General features: G+C 43.7%; 1 protein-coding gene across 1 annotated transcript in view; it reads left to right on the top strand.

The window, feature by feature from the left end:
* The window catches only part of ARHGEF18 (Rho/Rac guanine nucleotide exchange factor 18), a 352,051-nt gene that overhangs the window by 88,148 nt on the left and 240,244 nt on the right, over positions 1 to 23,659 (top strand). The window contains exon 2 of the mRNA XM_029614138.1: positions 13,698 to 13,819. The gene's annotated coding sequence lies outside the window, so the exon portion shown is untranslated. The remainder of the gene's footprint in view (positions 1 to 13,697; positions 13,820 to 23,659) is intronic.

The raw sequence follows: 23,659 nt of genomic DNA, 5'->3' as shown, positions 1-23,659 counted from the left end.
GTAAATATTAAACAGTTTCTGAACAAATGAACGTAAATATTAAATAGACATCAATAACACGTCAAACAGCGTTCAAAAGACGTAAAAAACAAAGATATCTCCAATAAATAGTAAAATGAATTGAGTGTAGCAGGTAACAGTGTACAATGTTGAAGGGTATGACCTGAGCATAACGAGAGCTAATGAGCTAGTGCATCTACAGTGGTGACTTTCATAACCTGTGGACTGTCCGGATAAGGCGTAAGCGGGCCCAGCGGGGTTTGGGGGTGTTCAAGAGATTTGTTGTGTTCTATTTTGCCCTTTGACCGGTGTCTGAGTGTTCCTGCGATTCCGGGAAGGCTTGCCGGAAGAGCCATGTTTTTAGGTGTTTCTTAAAAGTTTGATGGCATGTTTCTAGGCGAAGTTCCGGAGGTAATGAGTTCCAGAGGGTGGGCCTGGCTGTAGAGAGTGCTCGTTTTCTTAATAAGGATTTGACCGGAGGAGCATATAATGATCCTTTGTAATTGTATTTGATAGGTCTTTGTGATGTGTGAGGGCGGAGTTGCGTGTTTAGATGTAGGTGGGCGATGCCCATAATGTCTTTGTGGATCATCATTAATGTCTTGAAGGTGATCCTGGATTTTATAGGAAGCCAGTGAAGGCCGTGTAGAATTGGTGTGATGTGGGCTCTTTTATTTGAGTTGGTGAGTAACCTCGCCGCAGCATTCTGCACCATTTGTAGCGGTTTCGTGGATATGGCAGGGAGACCTAGTAGGAGGGAGTTGTAGTAGTCTAACTTTGACAGAATTATAGACTGAATTACTAGTCGGAAGTCGCTGAAATGAAGGAGCAGTTTCAGATTTTTTAGCACTTGAAGTTTGAAAAAACATTCTTTAGTGGTGTTGTGGACGAAGGATTTAAAGTTAAATTGATTGTCGAGTCGCACCCCTAAGTCCCTGACAGAGGGGGGGGAGTGGTTAATGTGTGATTTTGCGAATTGTGTTGCGCTTTGGGAGTTGGTGAGAATATGGTTTTCATCCGGCGAGATGATGAGGATTTCAGTTTTGTTTTGATTGAGTATGAGGTTCAAGCTGGATAGCAGAGTATTGATAGATTGTAAGCAGTTATTCCAATGTGCCCAAGTTTTTTGCAGGGATTCTGTGATAGGAAGAAGTATCTGAATGTCGTCAGCGAAAATATAATGCTTTAGATTAAGGCTGGAGAGTAGGTGGCAGAGTGGTAGCAGATAAATGTTAAAAAGTGTCGGGGAGAGAGATGATCCTTGCGGGACTCCTCGGATTGATTTGATGGGAAGTGATTCTTCGTTATTGATCTTGACTTTATAGAATCTATTCTCCAAGAATGATTGGAACCAGCTGTGAGCTTCTCCTTGAATTCCTATATCAGATAGCCGCTCGAGAAGGATGGAATGATTAACTGTGTCGAAGGCGGCAGATAGGTCGAGAAGGGCGAGGAGGTACGGTTGTTTTTTTTCAAGATTGAGGAGGATAGTGTCAGATAATGATGCGAGTAGCGCTTTTGTGTTTTGCGATTTCCTAAAACCGAACTGGAAAGGGGAGAGTATGTTGTTCTCCTCCAGGTACTCAGACAGTTGTTTGTTAACAAATCTTTCCATCACTCTTGAGATCAAGGGGAGGATAGCGATTGGACGGAAGTTTGCAGGGTCAGCCGTTGAGAGGTTAGGTTTTTTTTAGTAAGGGTTTCAGTATGGCTATTTTAAGTTGTTCTGGGACCTTTCCTTGAGTTAAAGAGCAGTTTATGATGTCTGCTAATGCTTTGGAAATGGTGTTAGGAATAGCTAGTGGTCAAAACGATGCTACTTGGATAGGAATTCTTGCTAGCAGAGAGCCTCGTTCCCCGACAAAAAGCCCTTTGTTTCGCCAATAATGACTTCCTCTGGGGGATATGGTACATTAATCGAGGAGTCAGAGTATAAACATTCACATATATCTTTATACATCAGGTAGTACCATGTTGAATGAATTTGTCCTTGAAGTTATTAAATGCAATTATCATAATGAACTTGTACTTTCTCAGCCATCTTCTCGTGACTTTAACTAACGAGAAACCCAGAATGAGGATGGGTTGATATATATAAGGTCAAGCAAATAATAGCAGATTAATAGAGTAGAATGTTCCTTAGTATATAGAAGGTATATCTAACAAAACAAATAATAGGAACAATATAGTATTTGAGAGATATTTATAAATTATAAAAAGAACACATGACTGCCACTTTACCATTTGAGCTACACATTTGAAAAACTCAATTACACGCTAGTTCCACCTGTATAAAGTAAGAAGAATCATTTAAACTCTCTAAAAGAATATATCATCGTGTTACTTACCATCTACATGTTTGTAGAGCTATGTTATATGCTGACTAAAAATCTGCATCGAATAGTGCATTACTTATCAGCACATCGCTAAGCAACTATAGCCTGGATTTATCAAAATGCACTAAATATATATATATAGAGAGAGAGAGAGAGAGAGAGAGCCTAGCCATAATGCCCTCATCAAGCTAGGTTGAGAGAACATTACACAAATCTCATATTTGAGTGAGTTTCCTCACTCCGAGGGTCATCAAATCTTCACAAGAAAGCGCTGTTCTGTTCGTACGTCTCACTTTGAATGTCAAAGTGGCCCCTAACCCCTACACTAATACCTAAACCTCACCTCGAGTTACTAGGTGGGCCTCCCATAGAGATATAAATACTTATCTAGGGTGAGGGCATTATCTCTCTCTCTCTGTCTCCCAGAATTTTGAAAGGGCAAAAAGTGCCCTTTCTCCGGGGCCTCGGCTGCCACTAAGCAAAATGGCGCCGATGGCCTTTAGCCCCTACAATGTGACAGGGGCCAACCAATGGCATCGGTAGCCCCTGTCACATGGTAGGGGCTAAAGGCCACCTGTGCCATTTTGGTTAGTGGCAGCCGAGGCCCCTGGAGCAGCAGATTGCTCCTGGGCCCCCACCTGGACCACCAGCTATTATGTAAGTTTTCTTTTGGGGGGGGGAGGAATCAGGGCTGCGACCGGGGGCGGGGTTGGGGGCAGCACGATAGGGGGGCGGCACAAGGCTGAAGGTGCCTAGGGTGCCCAATCCCCTTGCACCGGCCCTGACCCAGCCTCCTCTTTTTTGGATTTGCATTGCACCATACGTTATGGTGCTATTGCATGCGTTAAAGGCATTTTCGCATGTGCTAAGGGCTTATCGCATGCGAAAACACCTTATAGCATTTTGATAAATGACCCCCTATGTGCTATAACATCAATACATGAGAAAAGATAATAAAAAACACCAAGTTTAGGAAACTGAAGTCTCTTTTGAACTTTAAAGTTGTTGCATTTACCACAAGATATGTTTATTGCCTTTTAAACAACAAAACTTTTTTTATGATGACATTTTATTGTGTAAAGCATTGTAATATAAAATAATTATGTTGTTTTTGGACCAATATTTTAGAAATTAATAAATATTTAACATAATTTCTAAATATCTCTCAAATACTATATTGTTCCTATTATTTGTTTTGTTGAATATACCTTATTTATTTATTTATTTAGATCCTCCCTTACTCTTTTCTGTGTTATCTTACCACTTCCTGTTAATGTTGAAGCCCTTATTCTTCAGTTAGATCACTGGAAATTGGCTTTAATCTACCGTCTTCCTGTATTCTTTAGGAAGGATCCTAGTGAGTTTTCTTTCATCATTAGCAATTGGGACAAAAGAGCTGGACGTATTAGGTGATTTCATCTACATGTTGACAATTTTAATAATATGCTTGGAGATTAATTTCTATGTGCTATTTCTACTCTGGGCCTTCAACAATTGACTATCGTCTTGACACATGATGATGGGCCTACTGTTTTGTCTGAATACCTTTATTTTATTTTGGTTTTTTGTACTAATAAGATCTCTATTAAAGTTACTCTGGGCACCTAGTCCAACCGCTTTTTGATCAGATTTGATTATTCAATGACTATAGTCAAACCCTCTTCCAATTCTTCAAGCCTCAAGTATCGATGTGGATAGATTGATACTGACAAATTTGAAGAATGTTAGCAATGAGCTTCTGAGAACTTAAGCTTCAATGCTGTTACCATTCTTGCCAAGTCATCTATTGCTTGTCTCAGTTCAGCCTTAAATCAGGCTATTCCATCAAACTCAATCACTTGTGTGGTCCAAACATTATATTCCCTGGTTTTCACAATAAATCCAGAGAGATCTAAGGAGATATGAGTGCAAATAGAGGAAATCAAAGCATAATGATGTTATATAGCATTTTAGAAATGTTTAGTAGTAAATGATAAATAAGTTTACTGTCTTTTACTCCAGAAATATAGAAATACCATTGTTTTAACTAAAAAAAAAAATCCTTTTTCACTAGTAAGATCAAAGCTTCTTTAAACCACCCTTGTGAATTGTTTGCTGTAGTTAACAACTTGCTCCAGGTACCACCTGGGGAAGCTGAATCAATTCTCACGCTATTGTCAGGTACTGGCTGATTTTTTTTTTAACATTGACTCAATCTGCCTGCCTAGAGTTTGAAGTAACAGCTTTAATTAATTCTTTTCCCAATATTACCACAGCCTACGAAATGGGACAACTTCACACAAGTTTCATTAACATGGATTGATGACCACCTATCTATAATGAAACATTCCCATTGTTTGCTGGATCCTTGTTCATCAGTGATGATTAAGGCAGTGGAAGCAGAGGTGCTTACTTCTCTGGTTAATCAATCCCTACAGGAGAGTTGCATGCCCTCTCCTCATTCAACGACCCTGTTGCACTTGGTGGCTCGTGGGCCCCCCACCCCCCTGCAAGCCGCCACACTCACCTCCAGCCCTGACCATACCCTGATGCTGCCAGATGCTGGGGAGTCCACCAAAGGGAGACACGGCTGACTGCTGCGTTCCGCCGCCTCTGTCCCTTTTCCAACGCTGACACAGCTCCCTCTCTCCCTCCATGGCAGGCCACTGTGCTTGGCCTCCGATGCCGCAAGCTATCCAGGCCCTCCCTAGGGGTGTGCATGGCCATTTTTCCCTCTCTTAAAGGGCTATTTGCAGGAGCAAGAGAGCAGCACCCATGGATGACAGCACCGGGGGACCATAAAAGTTCTCAGCTGCAGTAGCCCCTTGTCTCAGAAATAGGTCGTCTCCTTGGAGAAGTCCATTGCCTCTGTGGTCCTGGTTCCTGATGCCTGTTCCTGGTTCCTGATTTCTGATTCCTGCTGTGTGCCCCTGAGTTCCCGTGTCTTGTTCCTGGTTCCTGGTTGGCAGTCTGGTTCATCCTAAGTTCTTGTCTTCATGATCAGCCTTCTTTTTCTTCAGCATCCCTTCCTTCTCCTGTTTCATTTGATTGGACTTCTGGCTTTGACCTTGGTTCGGACTCCTGGCTATGACCCTGGATTGGATTTCTGGCTTGACCTCGAATTGGACCTTGATGCTGCTTGACCTCCACCTGCCACTGACCACTGCCTGTTGTTGCATGTGCCGGCCACGGCAGACCCGCGGCCCGGCCCCCTCACCTCTCTTTACCTAATCCAGCATCTAGTTCCACGTCTCTGCCGGCGGTGGGTCGCCAGCTCCGTCCTCGGGCCACCCCCGGTGCTCCAGCTCCTGCTACAGGCCTCTAAGCTCCATAACGGGCCTCTCTGCTTGGCCTGCGGAGAGATGCCGCTGTTCAGCGCCGCGCCCCCTCCCTAGACATGTGCGCGCATCACTGTCGCTTATGAAGGGCCCGCGGCGGGAATTTGGCCGGGGCCCCATATGATGACATCACCGAAGCTCCGGTACTTAAGGCTGGGCTCGGCTTCTGATAGTCGCCTTTGTAACAGGTCTCCATGCTGGTCGTGTACTTCGTTGCCTTCTGGTGGTTCTCCTGCAAGTTCCAGTTCCTGTTCTTCTTCGTTCCTGCGTTCCTGATTCCTAGCCCTTCTTCGGATTGACTTCTTGGACATGACCTCTGCATTGCCTGTTTACGCTATTGACCCTCTCTAAGCCCGGACCTCTGCATTGCCTGACTACGCTACTGATCCCCTCCAAGCCCGGACCTCCGCTTTGCCCGACCACACTACTGATCTTCTCCAAGCCCAGACCACTGCTTTGCCTGACTACGCCATTGATCTTCTCCTCGCTCAGTCTTGCCTTGCCACCGCGTCTTGATTGCCAGCCCTGACTCCAGTTTGCTCTATGACGCCTCTTCAGTCTATGTCCTGGACTTGGCCTATTCAGGCTTTGGCCTGTTCTTGCTCGGGTGCCCCCTGTCTGACTTTGGTTATATTGGCGCCCGGGTCTCCGGGACTCCACCTCGTCCAATACAGACTTCCCAGCTTTGCTGTTGCTGCCTCTGGGCTGACCTCTCTACCTTTCCATCGACAATGACATATGGAGGCTCACCTAAGCCCAGCTGGCCCAGGTACCCAAAGGCTCAACCCGCGGGTATTGGTGAAATGCCAGCCGGCCTCCGTCCATCAGCCCACTCCGCCTCCCAACGGTAGGGACCCGTAAAATCCTTCCTACAGGTAGTGTCTACCTGTGTAACATTATTGACTGAACTCTGCTTGCCCCGCCCACTGCCTGAACCACGAGTCCAAGAGAACTCTGCCCGCCTCTGACCATGGCCTGTACCTGACACTGCTTTGTTTACCACCTGCCCTGACTGCTGCTTGTCCTGACTCCACTGTCTTCTCTGTGCTGGCCTGCATCGTCTTTTATACCACAGATCTTCACCTCCACAGAGGCCCGTGCCTAAGCCAAGTTGGCCCTGGCAGCCAAGGGCTCAACCTAAGGGGAACAAGGGCTGGTATTGGTAAAGCTCCAGTTGGGTCTCTGCTTAAGAAAATGCCATACTGGATCAGACCAAGGGTCCATCAAGCCCAGCATCCCGTTTCCAACAGTGGCCAATCCAGGCCACAAGAACCTGGCAAGTACCCAAAAACTAAGTCTATTCCATGTAACCATTGCTAATGGCAGTGGCTATTCTCTAAGTGAACTTAATAGCAGGTAATGGACTTCTCCTCCAAGAACTTATCCAAACCTTTTTTAAACACAGCTATACTAACTGCACTAACCACATTCGCTGGCAACAAATTCCAGAGTTTAATTGTGCATTGAGTAAAAAAGAACTTTCTCCGATTAGTTTTAAATGTGCCCCATGCTAACTTCATGGAGTTAGCAGGCGGAGCTAGCTTCAGCTAGCTCCGCCTGCCGACAGTGGGGACCTGCAGAGCTCCTCCCTGCAGGTTGTGCCAACTCCATCTCAGTTCAAGGGACCACTCCTGTAACAGACCCAAGAAGTTATCAACCTATCTTAAATCTCCCTTTTCTAGGGAAATTAATTGGTGGACCTATTTTTTGGGATTGGATCTATTCATTGGAATCCTACTGGGTACTTGTGACATGAATTGGCCACTCTCGGACTCAGGATGCTGGGCTTGATGGACCTTTGGTCTGCATTTCTTATGTTCTTAATTTAATGAGCAATACTCTCCCAGCTTCGGGACAAGAACATAAGAACATACCGTACTGGATCAGACCAAGGGTCCATCAAGCCCAGCATCCTGTCTCCAACAGTGACCAATCCAGGCCATAAGAACCTGGCAAGTTCCCAAAAACAAAGTCTATCCCATGTTACTGTTGCTAGTAATAGCAGAGTCTTTTTTCTAAGCCAACGTAATTAATAGCAGGTAATGGACTTCTCCTCCAAGAACTTATCCAATCCTTTTTTAAACCCTGCTACACTAACTGCACTAACCACATCCCCTGGCAACAAATTCCAGAGTTTAATTGTGCATTGAGTGAAAAAGAACTTTCTCCGATTAGTTTTAAATGTGTCATATGCTAACTTCATGGAGTGCCCCATAGTCCTTCTATTATCTGAAAGAGTAAATAACTGATTCACATTTACCCATTCTAGACCTCTCATGATTTTAAACACCTCTATCATATCCCCCCTCAGGCATCTCTTCTCCAAGCTGAAAAGTCCTAACCTCTTTAGTCTTTCCTCATAGGGGAGCTGTTCCATCCCCTTTATCATTTTGGTCACCCTTCTCTGTACCTTCTCCATCGCAACTATATCTTTTTTGAGATGCGGCGACCAGAATTGTACACAGTATTCAAAGTGCGGTCTCACAATGGAGCGATACAGAGGCATTATGACATTTTCCGTTTTATTCACCATTCCCTTTCTAATAATTCCCAACATTCTGTTTGCTTTTTTGACTGCACCAGCACATTGAATCGACGGTTTCAATTTGTTATCCACTATGACGCCTAGATCTCTTTCTTGGGTGGAGCTCCTAATATGGAACCTAACATTGTGTAACTATAGCATGGGTTATTTTTCCCTATATGCATCACCTTGCACTTGTCCACATTAAATTTCATCTGCCATTTGCATGTCCAATTTTCCAGCCTCACAAGGTCTTCCTGCAATTTATCACAATCTGCTTGTGATTTAACTACTCTGAATAATTTTGTATCATCTGCAGATTTGATTACCTCACTCGTCATATTTCTTTCCAGATCATTTATGAATATATTGAAAAATACGGGTCCCAATACAGATCCCTGAGGCACTTCACTGCCCACTCCCTTCCACTGAGAAAATTGTCCATTTAATCCTACTCTCTGTTTCCTGTCTTTTAGCCAGTTTTTAATCCACGAAAGGACATCACCACCCAGGGGTGGATTCCGGGTAAAGATTGTCCTGGGGATTTTCCCCAAAACCGGCCCAGAAGATATCCCTTGGTCTGCCGAGCAAGGCTCTGTCGTGGCCACGCTCGGCAGACCTCATGACCATAGCGACCGGCGCACCCGGGGATGCTTGATCCCCTGATAGGCCAATCCGCCCCTGTCGCCACCTATCCCATGACTTTTTACTTTTCCTAGAAGCCTCTCATGAGGAACTTTGTCAAACGCCTTCTGAAAATCCAAATACACTACATCTACCGGTTCACCTTTATCTACATATTTATTAACTCCTTCAAAAAAGTGAAGCAGATTTGTGAGGTAAGACTTGCCTTGGGTAAAGCCATGCTGACTTTGTTCCATTAAGCTATGCCTTTCTATATGTTCTGTGATTTTGATATTTAGAACAATTTCCACTATTTTTCCTGGCACTAAAATCAGGCTAACTGGTCTGTAGTTTCCGGATCGTCCCTGGGATTACATTAGCCACCTTCCAGTCCTCAGGTACAATGGATGATTTTAATGATAGGTTACAAATTTTTACTAATAGATGTGAAATTTCATTTTTGAGTTCCTTCAGAACCCTGGGATGTATACCATCCAGTCCAGGTGATTTACTACTCTTCAGTTTGTCAATCAGGCCTACCACATCTTTTAGGTTCACTGTGATTTGGTTCAGTCCTTCTGAATCATTACCCATGAAAACCTTCTCCGGTACAGGTATTTTCCCAACATACTCTTCAGTAAATACAGAAGCAAAGAAATCGTTTAATCTTTCTGCGATGGCCTTATCTTCTCTAAGTGCTCCTTTAACTCCTCGATCATCTAATGGTCCATCTGACTCATTCACAGGCTTTCTGCTTCTGATAAACTTAAAAAAGTTTTTACTATGAGTTTTTGCCTCTAAGGCCAACTTCTTTTCAAATTCTCTCTTAGCCTGTATTATCAATGTCTTACATTTAACTTGTCAACGCCTAAGCATTATCCTATTTTCTTCTGTTGGATCATTCTTCCAATTTTTGAATGAAGATCTTTTGGATAAAATAGCTTTTTTCACCTCACCTTTTAACAATGCTGGTAATCGTTTTGCCTTCCTTCTACCTTTCTTAATGTGTGGAATACATCTGGACTGTGCTTCTAGGATGGTATTTTTTAACAATGACCATGCCTCGTGCACACTTTTTACCTTTGTAGCCGCTCCTTTCAGTTTTTTTCTAACTATTTTTCTCATTTTATCAAAGTTTCCCTTTTGAAAGTGTAGCACTAGAGCCGTGGATTTGCTTACTGTCCCCTTTCCAGTCATTAATTCAAATTTGATCGTATTATGATCACTATTGCTAAGCGGCCCTACTACCATTACCTCTTTCACCAAATCCTGTGCTCCACTGAGAATTAGATCTAAACTTGCTCTCTCTCTCGTCAGTTCCTGAACCAATTGCTCCATAAAACTGTCATTTATTCCATCCAGGAACTTTATCTCTCTAGCATGTCACGATGATATATGTACCCAGTGGATGAGATGATGGTGCAAGGAAGAGGGATTTAGTTTTGAAAGAAACTGGGGAACCTTTTGCGGAAGGGGGAGTCTCTTCCGAAGGGATGGGCTCCACCTTAACCAGGGTGGAACCAGACTGCTGGCGCTAACCTTTAAAAAGGAGATACAGCAGCTTTTAAACTAGAACAAAGGGGAAAGCCGACAGTCGCTCAGCAGTGCATGATTCGGAGAGAGGTATCTTCAAAGGATACTAATGATGCATTAGAATTAGGTCACCCCAACAGTGAGGTTCCAATAATAAGAAAAGTAGTCCAAGTTCCTGTAACTAAAAACTCATCTGAGCTAAAAAATTCTAACTTATCCCTATCAAGTAAAAAGCAGAATAAAAATACAAATAAAAAACAAACTTTGAAATGTTTGTATGCTAATACCAGAAGTCTAAGAAGTAAGATGGGAAAGTTAGAATGTATAGCAGTGAATGTTGACATAGACTTAATTGGTATCTCAGAGACATGGTGAAAGGAGGATAACCAATGGGACAGTGCTATACCGGGATACAAATTATATTGCAATGACAGAGAGGAGAACCCGGGAGGAGGTGTGGCACTTTATGTCTGGGAAGGCATAGAGTCCAGCAGGATAAATATCCTGCATGAAACTAAATGCACAATTAAATCTTTATGGGTAGAAATCCCTTGTGTGTTGGGGAAGACTATAGTGATAGGAGTATACTACCGTCCACCTGTCCAAGATGGTGAGACGGACAGTGAAATGCTAAGAGAAATTAGGGAAGCTAACCAAATTGGTAGTGCAGTAATAATGGGAGATTTCAATTACCCCAATATACTGAGAAGTATTACAGACAGCGAAGAACCTTCCGGTACTTATTTTATGCTATTGTTTTGCTGTAATTTTTTGGGTTTTGTTTTTATCTCTTTATCATATGATTCTATGTACATTATTTTGCATTGTATTGTTTTGTTTGTTTTTTTTTTGTTTTTTTTTTGTTTTGTTTTTTTTTAGGTATAATTAAAATTTATTAAAAATACAATAGCACTGAAGGAATCCAGAAAAGCATAAAAGCAGGGCAGAGAAGGTAGTTTTGTATTCACTGAATATAACTGAAATTCAAACAATCCTGGGTTCTAATCCCAGCTTTGTTGCCCTGTATGTCATCTGATGTCTTGAGCATTTCTTTATCATTCATCTACAGTACTTTTTTTTTTTTTGGTATTGTATTGTTTTGTATATATATTTGTTTTATGTTTATATTATGGATGTTGTTCTGTTCCCTGCTGTGAGCAAATATTTTGGATCAGCAGATTAGAATTATTCTTAAATAAATAAATAATCCACTCTTCTGTTCTACAGCACAGACATGATGAGAAACACACTGGTTGCTGCCAGTAAGAGAACAATCCACTATTCCATGCGTGACCAACTCTGCTCCTCAAGAACCATGAACTAGCCTGTTTTTCAGGATATCCAAAATGAATGGGCATGAGAGAGAATTGGATACACTGCCTCCATAGTATGCAAATATATTTCATGCATATTCATTGTGAATATCTTGAAAACCAAACCTGTTTGTGGCTCTTGAGGACTGGGGTTGGCCATCCTTGCACTATTCTATTCTGCCCTTCAAATGCCATGAGACATGCACAGAAACTTTAAGATCTAGTTTCAGTAATAAAATGGGAACATAAAAAGGTGGATCTTAATTGTTTGTTTGAACTAAGAATTAAAATTATAATTATGTTTCCCTATTGCTGCATTTTCTTAAACCCGTAAAATCAATGAAATTGTTTTTACCTGTATATGTCCTACTAATTGCAAGGAGCAAGCAAAAGGGAAAAAAAGAGGAATATTAATGGAATTGATTCTGTTTGAAAGACCCTCAGCTGCTGGTCTTGAAAATCTAGGGTAAAAGGTCAGAGAAATCTTGCAAAAACATTGCAGTTCTGCATTCACAGATAAAGTCTTGCACTGTTCCAGTTTAACATGAACGCTTATGTTACAATATCCTGTCCCAGTGGGAGCTTTGCTTTCTCTTTATTTTGTGCCTGGCTTACATTTTATATAGTAGCTTAAAATGTCAGTCCCACAGAGGGTTGCCATCTTACCTAGGTACAGCAGGTTTTGCCTCTGTTGCATGCATGAATTGGTGACTGTGATAACGCTACTAAGAAAAATGGGAACTACATCTCACTGCATGCAGCGGGGGCAAAACCAGGACTGGATCAGCCTCTTTGGGTTGACTTAGATGGGATGGCAACTCTACTTCGACAATTGCTTACACTTTTGTGAGGAAGTGGGGGGGGAGAGGGAGGGAGTTTAATGCAGGAACTTGGGCCAGCTGTTTAAATCTGCCTCCCAAAAGAGTGAAAAGCTCTTACTCTCTCCCTGGCACTAGTATCTCATGCCATCGAGTAACAATTGGAGGTAGGATTGGTTACCTCCTCACCTAGGTCATCTGAAACAGGCTCAGCCAGTCCTGCTTTCCCCCCAGTGCCTGCATGAAGGTGTCGTTCCTACTCAGGGAAATCTGAACTCCAGGTCCTTGCAGACCATGAGATAAATCCAGGACTGGATCTGCCTCTTTGGACTGACCAGGTTGAGGTGGTACCCTTATGTAAAGGGCTTCTTTTTTATCCAGAAGATGAGTCGTAAGACTGCTGACTGAAGAGTAAGACTTCCCACTCTGCGAAATCTGTACACAAGTTGGAGAATGTCTTCCCTTACAATGAAACCAACTCCAACCAAGAAAAGGGTCTTAGCTTTGACTTGAAAAGTGAAGCAAAGCTTTATTCTCTGCACTAGATGTTTGGTTTCCCCTCTACCCACAGCTCCAAGTGATGCGGACTGGCCACTGAGAGTCAGGATGCTGAGCTAAATGTTCCACTTGTCTGACCCAGTATGGCTCTTATGTTCTCAATCTGTCCTTCTCCCTTTTCTTCTCTTCTGCTCCTTTTATTTTCTACAGAAATTCCTTTTTAGTGTGGTGGGTCAGTTTCCTCCTGCTCCTTTTGGTTTCCAGTCCAATGGGGACAGGCCTCTGTTGAGCAATGGTACCATGCGCAGCCACTCAGGGTACTTCACCTGTTTTTATAGTCTTCTCTAGCCCCACGTTTCCAGTGACAGTCTTTGGCCAGGAGGAGCCGCACATTGCAGCTCTCTCTGGAATCTGGTGCATGTGTAGCATGGCCACTAGGTGTCACCACCGAACAAAGGCTGGGATTCCCTCTCCCTACCCCTCTCTCCAGCATTTCTCCGTAGCAGTTCCAGTCCCAGCTGCTCCAGGGAATAGAAAACCTGAGTTGGGGATCAACTTTGGATCCCTCTGCATGGCAGTGCCCAGCACGACCTCACAGAGCCACCGGGATGACCTATGTTCTGCGTGCATACCGCAGGCTGTAAAATCATTCTGAACCCATCAATTTGTTGTTTTGCACTTTTGCCATTTTGTAAGTAGAAAGCTAACAGGTGCCTAATTGTGTTCTTTCCTAGCGTCAGACTGTAAGCCCTGCTGCCGGGAGTATGGCAGCGTCCCAGACTGTATTACACCCAATGCCATCTCTCCCTCACTCATCCCCGAGGATGATGTCTTCTTCTCCCTGACTGAGGAAAAGGTAAGTGCTGTTATGTGCAGCATTCGCCCAATCTGGGCTGCAACTCTGGGGGAGGGGGTGAATGGGCTGGGCAGTTCCTCGGCAAGAGAGAAGCCACACCTTGCCTGCTATGACAATAGGAACTGGGTGTGTCAAAACGTCTAATGAGCTGTCAGCGTAAATAAAGAACGTACTAAGCAAGAATTAGCCAAAGATGATGGTGTATGTGAGTTTTCCAGGCTCTTTTTCAGAAGCTATTCTGTTCCCCCATCTACAAACAACTCCAGTTTTTACCATGACCCATCTGGCATTTTCTTATGTTCTTATGTTCTTATGACCCCTGTAGTGGTGAGAGCTTAGCAGTCTTGTGTTGGTAAAGCAAAGCCAATATCACTTTTACCTTGTTGTTATGACATGTTCAGTCAATGAAAGAGAGCCACACTTGGCAAGCCCCCCTGCTCCCTTGAGATCCTCTAGCCCGCAGAGAAAAACAGGAGAAAGTGGACCCACGTCTGTATGTGCATCTCTAGAATTAAGCCGGTCTTCAACTCATGGAGTGCACGCCTCCCGAGTATTAAGGACTAACTGCATCTGTCCATTGATACTTAAGAGCTCTTATCGGGAGTCAAAATGTACATACAAGGCTGAGCCATGTTCTCTGACCAATGACTTGGTCTTCCCTTCTCTTTGCACACTGCAAGGGTTCTAGGAAAATCCTCTGCATTTTTAACAATCCAATCCAGTTTAATTTCCCCCTTTCAAACACCTCAAAGTAGATTACATTCAGGTACTGTTTGTATTTCCCTGTCCCCAGAGGGCTCTCAATCTTAAGTTTGTACCTGAGGCAACCGAGGACGAAGTGACTTGTGCAAGGTCACAAGGAGGAGCAGCAGTGGGATTTGACCCCTGGCTCCCATGGATTGCAGTCCAAATGCTCTACTCCTACGTGGGAAAGCTTTAATTTCATTTGCTATTTTTTGTTTTGTTTCTAAGTTTTCGCACACATGAAAATACATAAACTAAACAACATTTTGCTGGGGGGGGAGGTTTGTGTAGTTTCGGATGGAGAAACAATACAAAATGAAACAATTGTTGTCATGGTTTAAAAATGACAGCACATCCCTAATTTGAACGTGTTGGAAAAAGGCAGAACAGGAAATCTGTAAGAGTCAGCAGCAGCCAGAAGAAAATTCCCCAGAAGGACAGTTTTGCTTTCTGTCTACATTGTCAGTGTAGCCCAGAAGTGACATGCAAAAGGTTTGAGGAAGGAGCAGCCTGGCTTTGCTGTCAGACAGAAACTGAGTAAAAAGCGCCTCGGTGCTTGTGATTTACTGTACGAGGCAGCCCAGGAGTTCTGCCATCCAACGCGCGGCTGGGCCAAGCAGACATCCTCCATGGTATGTAACTGCCCTGCGTAGCATCTCCCTTTCCAGTTGCTTTCTTCTACACGGGAGGGCATCTCTGGAGCGCGAAGGGCTGGGCCAGAAAATGAAAGGGACTCGTCCATCTCCTGAAGGGTTCCCAGGAAACTCTCGGGTGAATTTTCAAATGTTACACGTGTAAAAATTAGCTATTTTCAAAACTGCAACTTCGGCGCATAAATCGGGGTCCTTAAGTAACTTTGTGCATGGAAAAAGGGGCGAGGTGGGGGTGGGGGGGGGGTCAACCCTTATGCACATAAGTTGCTATTTTCAAACCTGCCAAAGTGATGTGCACGCATCTTTTATTTTCATATATTTACTCCTGCTCAATGTCTGGTGTCAGTGATCATAAAGATCTTTAAAGTGAAAACAGGACTGGGTGAGGGTCTGGGTGCAATGGAGGGACTTCAGGCTGAAGAGCCAGGAGGGTCTTCACGAGCTGCAGATGGACTGGGTGAACTGGTAGACTTAAATGGTAAAACTGGTTATTTAATTGCCATACGCATGTTAAGCCTACTTTAGGGGGGGAGGGGTAAAAGTGTCAGATTAACGTCATAAAAATCTATACGTGTATCCTTGTAAAATTGGAAGTAGAAATACACGGGTATATGAGTTGCGCACACTTATCTGACTAATTTCCAGCTTATTCAGCTAAGTAGCGCGTTTCCCACTACTTAAACGGACACATTTGAACTTATTCAGATCAGTAGAGGCACTTAGCTATTTTCCGATTTATCTGGCTTAGTAGCAGCAGGCCTACATAGCCTGATAAGTATGAAAAGTGCTATTTGTCCAGCGCGTTTTAGTCTTATCCACTACTTAGCTGGATAAATTGGCATGCATCTTGTTAAGGCCAAACTTGCGAGGTTCATGGTTTTTACATGTGTGCGTACATGTGTACTCGTATTTTATAACTATTTTGCACTGTTATAAAATGCAGTAGCCACTTTGCATGCATCCGTATTCACACTTAAATAGGCTCATGCAAGCAGTTTTGAAAGGTGTCCTCGCCATTTGCCTAGCCCTTAGACGCGTAGCCAATGTATGGGCCCATATTTAAAAGGTCTTGACAATTCAGAATAAGGAGGGGGAAAGGGGGGAGATGGGTTTTGTGCATGTGCATTAATTAGGAGGAGCCCCTAGCTCTGTGCTAAGTGTGTAGTCATGTGGCGTCATGGGATGAGTTTTATGGTGATGACATGACGATGATGCAGCACTGCCCATTATAGATGTCTGGTGTACCCCAAGCGTATGCTGGTTTCACCAATGCCTCATTGGCGAGTGCCTTCATGCCAAAATCAGTTGAGCGTAGTATGCAGAGATTCCTGCTGTTGTGGTCATAGCTGAGATTACTGGGATGGCTGGAAGGTACTGGCATTCGGTTTTAGGTGCTGTTGTTTCCTGGGCCGAAGTCCTTCCTGAATTGGGAGACAAAAGAATACAAGGTTACCAGGTAGCTCCAGATCATCAGGACAGGCTGAACAATGGGTGTAAAACCTGGGATTAGCTTTACCTGTCCCGGATGCCCTGGAGTCATCTGGTAACCCAAATGAAGGGACAGCGTTAATGCCGTATTGCAGGTTTCAATAAATGAAGACGCGTGGCCATTCCTCCCTGGCTGCTTTTCTGATGGTTCATCTTGCCCCTTGCTTGCTCACTACTGATTGCTCTGTATTCCTTTTTCATGGAAGTAGAGTTACTACCTCATCTCAGGATTTGTCCCTATTGCATGCATGCAGTTGTGGCTCTGATTTTTTTTTCATCCCATCGACTTTCCTAAGAAAACAAAAAGTATTTATTTTTTATTATTAGGGCTTCTGATTGTAGGCGTTTATAAATTGTAAGCTTATGTATTTATTTTTCAGCTAATTAGGGATTCTTTGGGGGGGGGGGTTAACAAAAATTGGTGTTTATCAGTGTTTTTGCAGCACAGGTACTATTGTTGGGTACTTTTTTCATTTGAATCAAATACATACATTTGTGCAGCGGAGGAGTTGTTGGCATGGAAAAGGCACGAAAACAAAGCAGAGGATTCTAGGGTAAGCAAAGGAGGGAGAAGAGTACTGGGGAAGTGGTGTTTTTCCAGTGTTTATCTAATAAACACCTATTTGATTTTATTTTAGCATCTAGGGTGTTTTATCAGGCTTATCAGTTAAAACCTAAAATCAAAAGCCCTAATGATTATTATTATCGATGACGCACAAACTGTTAAGTTGTTCTTCCCTTCCTTGGGCTAACTCCTTACTGCGTCTCGGTCAACCAATGAGGCGTCTAAGATCTCAGGAATGAGGCCTTCTTGATGTTGCCTCAATAATGTTAGCAGGATTAGCATATACGAGAGACTGTGGAACTCTTTCCCTGCATCTCTAAGACTTGAAGAATGTCCTAAGAAATGTAAAGCAGCTGCAAAGGCATTCCTATTGAAGCCAGCATTTCATTAAAAGGGGCCCGTGTATATTTATGAGCAAGTTTGGCGCAATCAGGTTCTGGCTTTAAGGTCTTTAAGATCATGAGAGGTCTTGAACGAATAGATGTGACTCGGTTATTTTCACTTTCGAATAATAGAAGGACTAGGGGGCATTCCATGAAGTTAGCAAGTAGCACATTTAAGACTAATCGGAGAAAATTCTTTTTCACTCAACGCACAATAAAGCTCTGGAATTTGTTGCCAGAGGATGTGGTTAGTGCAGTTAGTGTAGCTGGGTTCAAAAAAGGTTTGGATAAGTTCTTGGAGGAGAAGTCCATTAATGGCTATTAATCAATTTTACTTAGGGAATAGCCACTGCTATTAATTGCATCAGTAGCATGGGATCTTCTTAGTGTTTGGGTACTTGCCAGGTTCTTGTGGCCTGGTTTGGCCTCTGCTGGAAACAGGATGCTGGGCTTGATGGACCCTTGGTCTGACCCAGCATGGCAATTTCTTATGTTCTTATGTTCTTATGGCTATGTATCATAGTGGCAGAGAGTAAATTAACAGTTATCACAGGTCTTCTTGATTTGGCAAGTCAGATGTCTTATTTTTAGATTGTTTTGTATGTTTATTTTGACTTAAGTTTGACTTAAGCTTGTTATATTATGTTTTTCATTTTATCTTTTATTCGTAATAATTAGAGCTTTTGCACAAAGCGATTACAAAATTTTAATAAACTAAACTAAACATTTGATATTCTGCTTTTTACCAAGAAAAGCCTCAAAGTAGATTAGACAACAAATTTAAATATGAAAAACAGACAATGCCATTTCAATTAGCTGTACTATTAGAATTTACAAATCCCTGCATTCAGCAGGGTCAAACCCAGGACTGGATCAGCCTGTTAGGTTCACCTGGGGTGAGTGGGGGATGGAAGCCCTATTGGGGCCTGGGAGTCGCACGTTCTGTGTGTAGCCCCTGTGTGCCACAGAGTGCGTGCAATGGTTTAGCTCAAAGAGGGTTGTGTAAGATTAAAGAAGTCCTGTATGGGCTGTACATTGTGGCTGTGGGGAAGGTTCCAGTGAAAGAGGTTCATTCTGAGGACAGAAGGTGTGACAAGCAACTCTGTGACTGTGACTGACAGCCTGGTATATACCTAGGAGTATATGTAACCCCTAGTCACTCTAGGACTGGGGCTTCTCTAGAGTAACAGAGCAACAAGGAGGATGTAGCTGCTACCCCGTCCAGGGGTTACAGTGTGGGAGAAGCAGGGGTCAGGCGGAGATGTTCTCCAAGTGTCCCAGGAGATCTGAGGGAAAAGCAGTACGAGTGTAAATTGAGAAGAGAAAGTTGAGAAGAATTGCTAACTATGGTAAGAACCAGCAGGAGCAGGAGACCGACTGTGCCTAGCTGTAACTTGCTACGGGGCTTGGAAGATTACAAGGGGTGAACCTTCCTTGAGCTGGCCAGGATAATTGTGAGTATTATAATTGAGTGTGTAGAGACTGAGGGGCCGACGCAGTAAAACGTGCGCTGGAAACAGGCATTAGTATGGGGCTCCCGTTGTCTTAACATGTGCACAGCCACATCCCCTGGGCGCCCAATGCAATATTTAAATGAGAGGCAGCGTTAAAAAGGGCGCTCAACAGTTTATTGCATCGGGCGCCCAAATGCAATGGGCGCTCAGGACGAGCATCCGTTTTCATCTCACTTTTTTTTTTATTCTAATTCATATCAGCAAACTCAGCAAAATGTTAGGTGCCCCTTTGCTATGGACATCTAAATGGCGTGGCCATAAGAAAAGTGGGTCTCTTTTAATCAGGTCAAAATATACAATTATTTTTCTCCACCAAAAGCAGTAAATGAAAATGATACTAAGGTGGAGGATACATTTATTGCAACACAGAGAACCTACATTTTTAATGTTCTTCATGAGCCCTTGAGTGCAAGTTGACTTTACTCCACCTCTGAGGCTAGAGTTAAACTTGCCCTGTTAAAAAGTGTGCATTGGGCGCTCAGCGCTTTACTGCATCGTGTGCGTGTGTATGAAATTTAATGTCCTCATCTACATGCAATCTACATCTGCCGGGCGCTTATCATGTATGCATTTGTTAGGGTGCACATTTTGGATGGGCTAATCTCCTTATTGCATTGGGCGCTAATCTAGTGCATCCAAAACGCACCCCCAACTGTGCATAAACCTGGGGACTAGGCTGAGCATCAGCCCCTGAGTGGGCCTGGGTAGGCCAAAGAGTGGATTACCAAATGAACTGTGATTTTTGCCTTTACCTGATGAGGACAGTGACCTTGTTTTTGCTTCTGCTCTGTTTCATTGGTGACTACTGGAAGACTTTCACAATAAGTCTGCCTTTTTGTTTGGAGCACACTTGTTGGAGTGGATATTCGAGTTTTTGATTGAAAGTGAGAGTGTATCCAGCCCAGTCTGGTCCTTCAGGGAAACCTGTCCCCAGCCCACGGCTCAAGAGACCGTGAGTTCCCCATCCTGGGAAAGCTGCCTCAGTGCTTCCTCAGGACTGGAAGGTGACCTTGTAAGAAAAAGGGGTTCCACGTGCTCATGGGTTGTGTAGTGCATTTCAATCAGTCATTCAGTTAACACGAAGAGAGATGGGACTTTTGAAGTGGGGACTGGCCCGGTGATGTCTCTGAGGATGACTCGCAGGATGTCCGTAGGCGTCCTTTGAAACGCTGGCATTTTCACTTTCCATTTCTGCTCACGTTGCGGACCTTTCATCTCTGTGTGTGACTCTGACAGGTCCGGCAATCAAAACACTGCCATGTCTAAGGGTTTATCTATAGGATGACAAACTGGCTCCGTTTTACTCTTTGGCCAGGGAAAAACTAATCCAGTCCTAGTTTTAACACCCCACTGTTTGCATGTGAACAAAGGGGAAGAGAGACCCGAATGGCCTTGTCCTGAAAACATGGGAGTAGCTGATAATCCTACTTAAGGCGTACTGCTACACCAGGACTTCCTAATTCTTTCCGGTTGACAATGGAGGCCCATTAAGGTGAATTTTAAAAGCCTGGTGCACACCAAAAAACAGGAGATCCACGCACAAGTTGGGCTTGCGCACGCCCACCAAATTTTAAAAGCCACCCAGATGCACGCGTATCTCCCACTGCACGCACATCTCACTTGATTTCAAAAAGGGGCGTGGTCTGTGCATGGGCATTTTGGAGTTGTGGCCAAAAGATGTGAACAGAAATTCTTGCGAGCACCCAGGTCCACTGCCGCGTAAGTTTACTTCTGCTGTGGAGGAGGTGTAAGTTGTAAAAAAACAAACAAACCACCAAACAAAAAAAAGCAACCATTTTGGAGAGATTTAAAGGGTTTGAGGTAACTGGGGAAATACAGGCGATTAAACCAGGGGGGTTTGGTGGACCCAGCTCAGCACTGGGCAAACTGGTGGACAAACTGGTGAAACTGGTCATGAAGTGACCGTGTGCCGGTTTTAAAATACACTGACTTACACGGTAGAAATGAGATTTAGGTGCCTAGGCACATGCCCACTTAAAATTAGGTTCACATGTGCGCACGCTCAGGCTATTTTATAACATGTGCACCTTATAAAATTGCCGCATCCCTGGGCGCATGCCAATGCACGCATGCCAATATGTGCCCACGTGCTGCCTTGAAAGTTATCATCATTATAGAAACATCGAAACATAGAATGACGGCAGAAGAAGACCAAACGGCCCATCCAGTCTGCCCAGCAAGCTTTCACACCTTTTTTATTTTTTTTTCTCATACTTATCTATTATTCTTGGCCCTTATTAGTAACTTTTTGGTTCTAGTTTCCTTCCACCCCTGCCATTGATGTAGAGAGCAGTGCTGGAGCTGCATCTAAGTGAAGTATCTAGCTTAATTGGTTAGGGGTAGTAACTGCTGCAATAAGCAAGCTACTCCCATGCTTATTTGTTTACCCAGCCTGTGCCATTCAGTCCTTGTTAGTTGTTGTCTGAATATAATTCCTCTTTTCTTTATTCCCCCTGCCGTTGAAGCAGTGAGTTGCGCTGGATATGTATTCCAAGTGAAGTATCAGGCTTAATTGATTCGGGGTAGTAAGCGCCGTAACAAGCAAGCTACACCCATAATTATTTGTTTACCCAGACTATGTAATTCAGTCCTTGTTGGTTGTTGCCTGAATATAAATCCTCTTTTCCTCTTTCCCCCCTGCCATTGAAGCAGAGAGCTATGCTGGATATGCATTGAAAGTGAAGTATCAGTCTTTCCCCCCTGCCGTTGAAGCAGAGAGTTATGCTGGATATGCATTGAAAGTGAAGAATCAGACTTATTTGGTTTGGGGGAGTAACCGCCACAACAAGCCAGCTACTCCCCGGTTTTTTTTTTTTGTGAATGCAAATCCTTTTTACCACATTTCCTCTTGCCGTTGAAGCATAGAGCAATGCTGGAGTCGCATTGACAGTGAGTATGTTTATTGAATAAGGGTATTAATCTCCAGGTAGTAGCTATCATTCCCGCAAGCCACCCCTTGCCTCTTCTCTTCATTCACATCCTCTAGACTTTATGGATCCATAGTATTTATCCCACGCCCCTTTGACGTCCTTCATCTCCTTGTGGATATCTTGAAAACCCCAGTGGCTGTGAGGTCACCAGGGCAGGTTTGGAAATCCCCAGAGCTAGGATAATCTTTCTAGCATTAGCAAACGAAACTCTCAGTCGGAACCTGGAAAAACTCAAAGACAAGCTAAAGCCCCGCCTACCCTCAAGGTATTTACCAGCAGGCAGGGCTCATTGGGTCACAATTTAGCATATGCCACTTTTTATTATTATTATTATTATTATTATTATTATTATTGTAACAACTAGCAAAGACCCTTTAATCCCATATCCTAGGCCACGCTCCTATAAGCCCCGCCCAATAGTAATCAGATGGTGAAAGGCCACAGTTTTGGATCACATTTTATTTTATGTTGTCCTTTCTGTTAACATTTACCAGAAAATCTTGTAGGTGTTTTTGATTGGAATCCAGTGTCTCTCCTTGCTGAGGCCTTTCTGTGACACCCCTGATCATAGCCAGGCCTGGCACGACCCGGGTGTGCACATTGTGCATTTGCATGAGGTGGCACACCTAGGAGGATGGCAGCAAAAGGAGAGGCCATGGGGCTGCCGGTGGAGCTTAATCTGTCAGTGGCCAAAAATGAAGAAAGGCCGCAGCAGTTTTTGCTTTTAGCTGCACACATACACACAGCTTTCCAGCTCCCCCCCCTCCCCCTTTTGCAGAAAGGCCGACAGTGGGGCCGAAGAAAGAGTAGCCCATGGGATCATGGTGGATCTCATCCCACCATGGCCTGAAGTTAAGGGAGAAGGGGGCTGGCGGGGCCGTGGTTGAGCTCATGCCACCATGGCCTGGAGAAAGGGAGCCATGGGTGTGTGTGAACCTGTGCACATGTGTCTGTGTGAGAGCTTCAGTGTGTGTCTGTGTCAGTGCTTGTGTGCATGTGTGTCTGTGTGAGAGCTTGAGTGTATATATGTCAGAGCTTATGTTCTTGTGCATGTGTCTGTGTCTGTGTGAGAGCTTTGTGTGTGCAGAGCTTGTGTGCATGTATATGTTTTTGTGTCTATGTGAGAGCTTGAGTGCATATGTATGTACTGTGTCTGGGAGAGAGCTTGTGTTCGTGTGTGTGTGTGTGTGAGAACCTGTGTGATTGTGTTTGTGTCTGTGTGAGAGCCTTTGTGCAAGTGTGTGTGTGTGTGCATGTGAGAGCCTATGTATCACATATAGGTTCTCAAAGGCATGCTCACATACACACATAATATGTCTGTGAGGGAAAGAGAGCAAGTGTGTGTGAGAGCATAGGCATGTATATAAGAGTTGGCGTGTGTGAGTGTGAAGATAAAGTTTGTGTGGCCCTATCTCCCCAATCCATGACAATCTCAAGGTGACAGAAAATCAAAAGATCCTAGGCATGGAGAGCAGGAAGATTTTTTAATCCTTATTAGTTTTAATTATTGGGTGTAATTTGATGTTTCTACTGTTTTGGAAT

The sequence above is a fragment of the Rhinatrema bivittatum genome, chromosome 8 (genome assembly GCF_901001135.1).
Source record: "Rhinatrema bivittatum chromosome 8, aRhiBiv1.1, whole genome shotgun sequence".
Taxonomy (NCBI): Eukaryota; Metazoa; Chordata; class Amphibia; order Gymnophiona; family Rhinatrematidae; genus Rhinatrema; species Rhinatrema bivittatum.
This window is presented reverse-complemented; position numbering and strand designations above follow the sequence as displayed.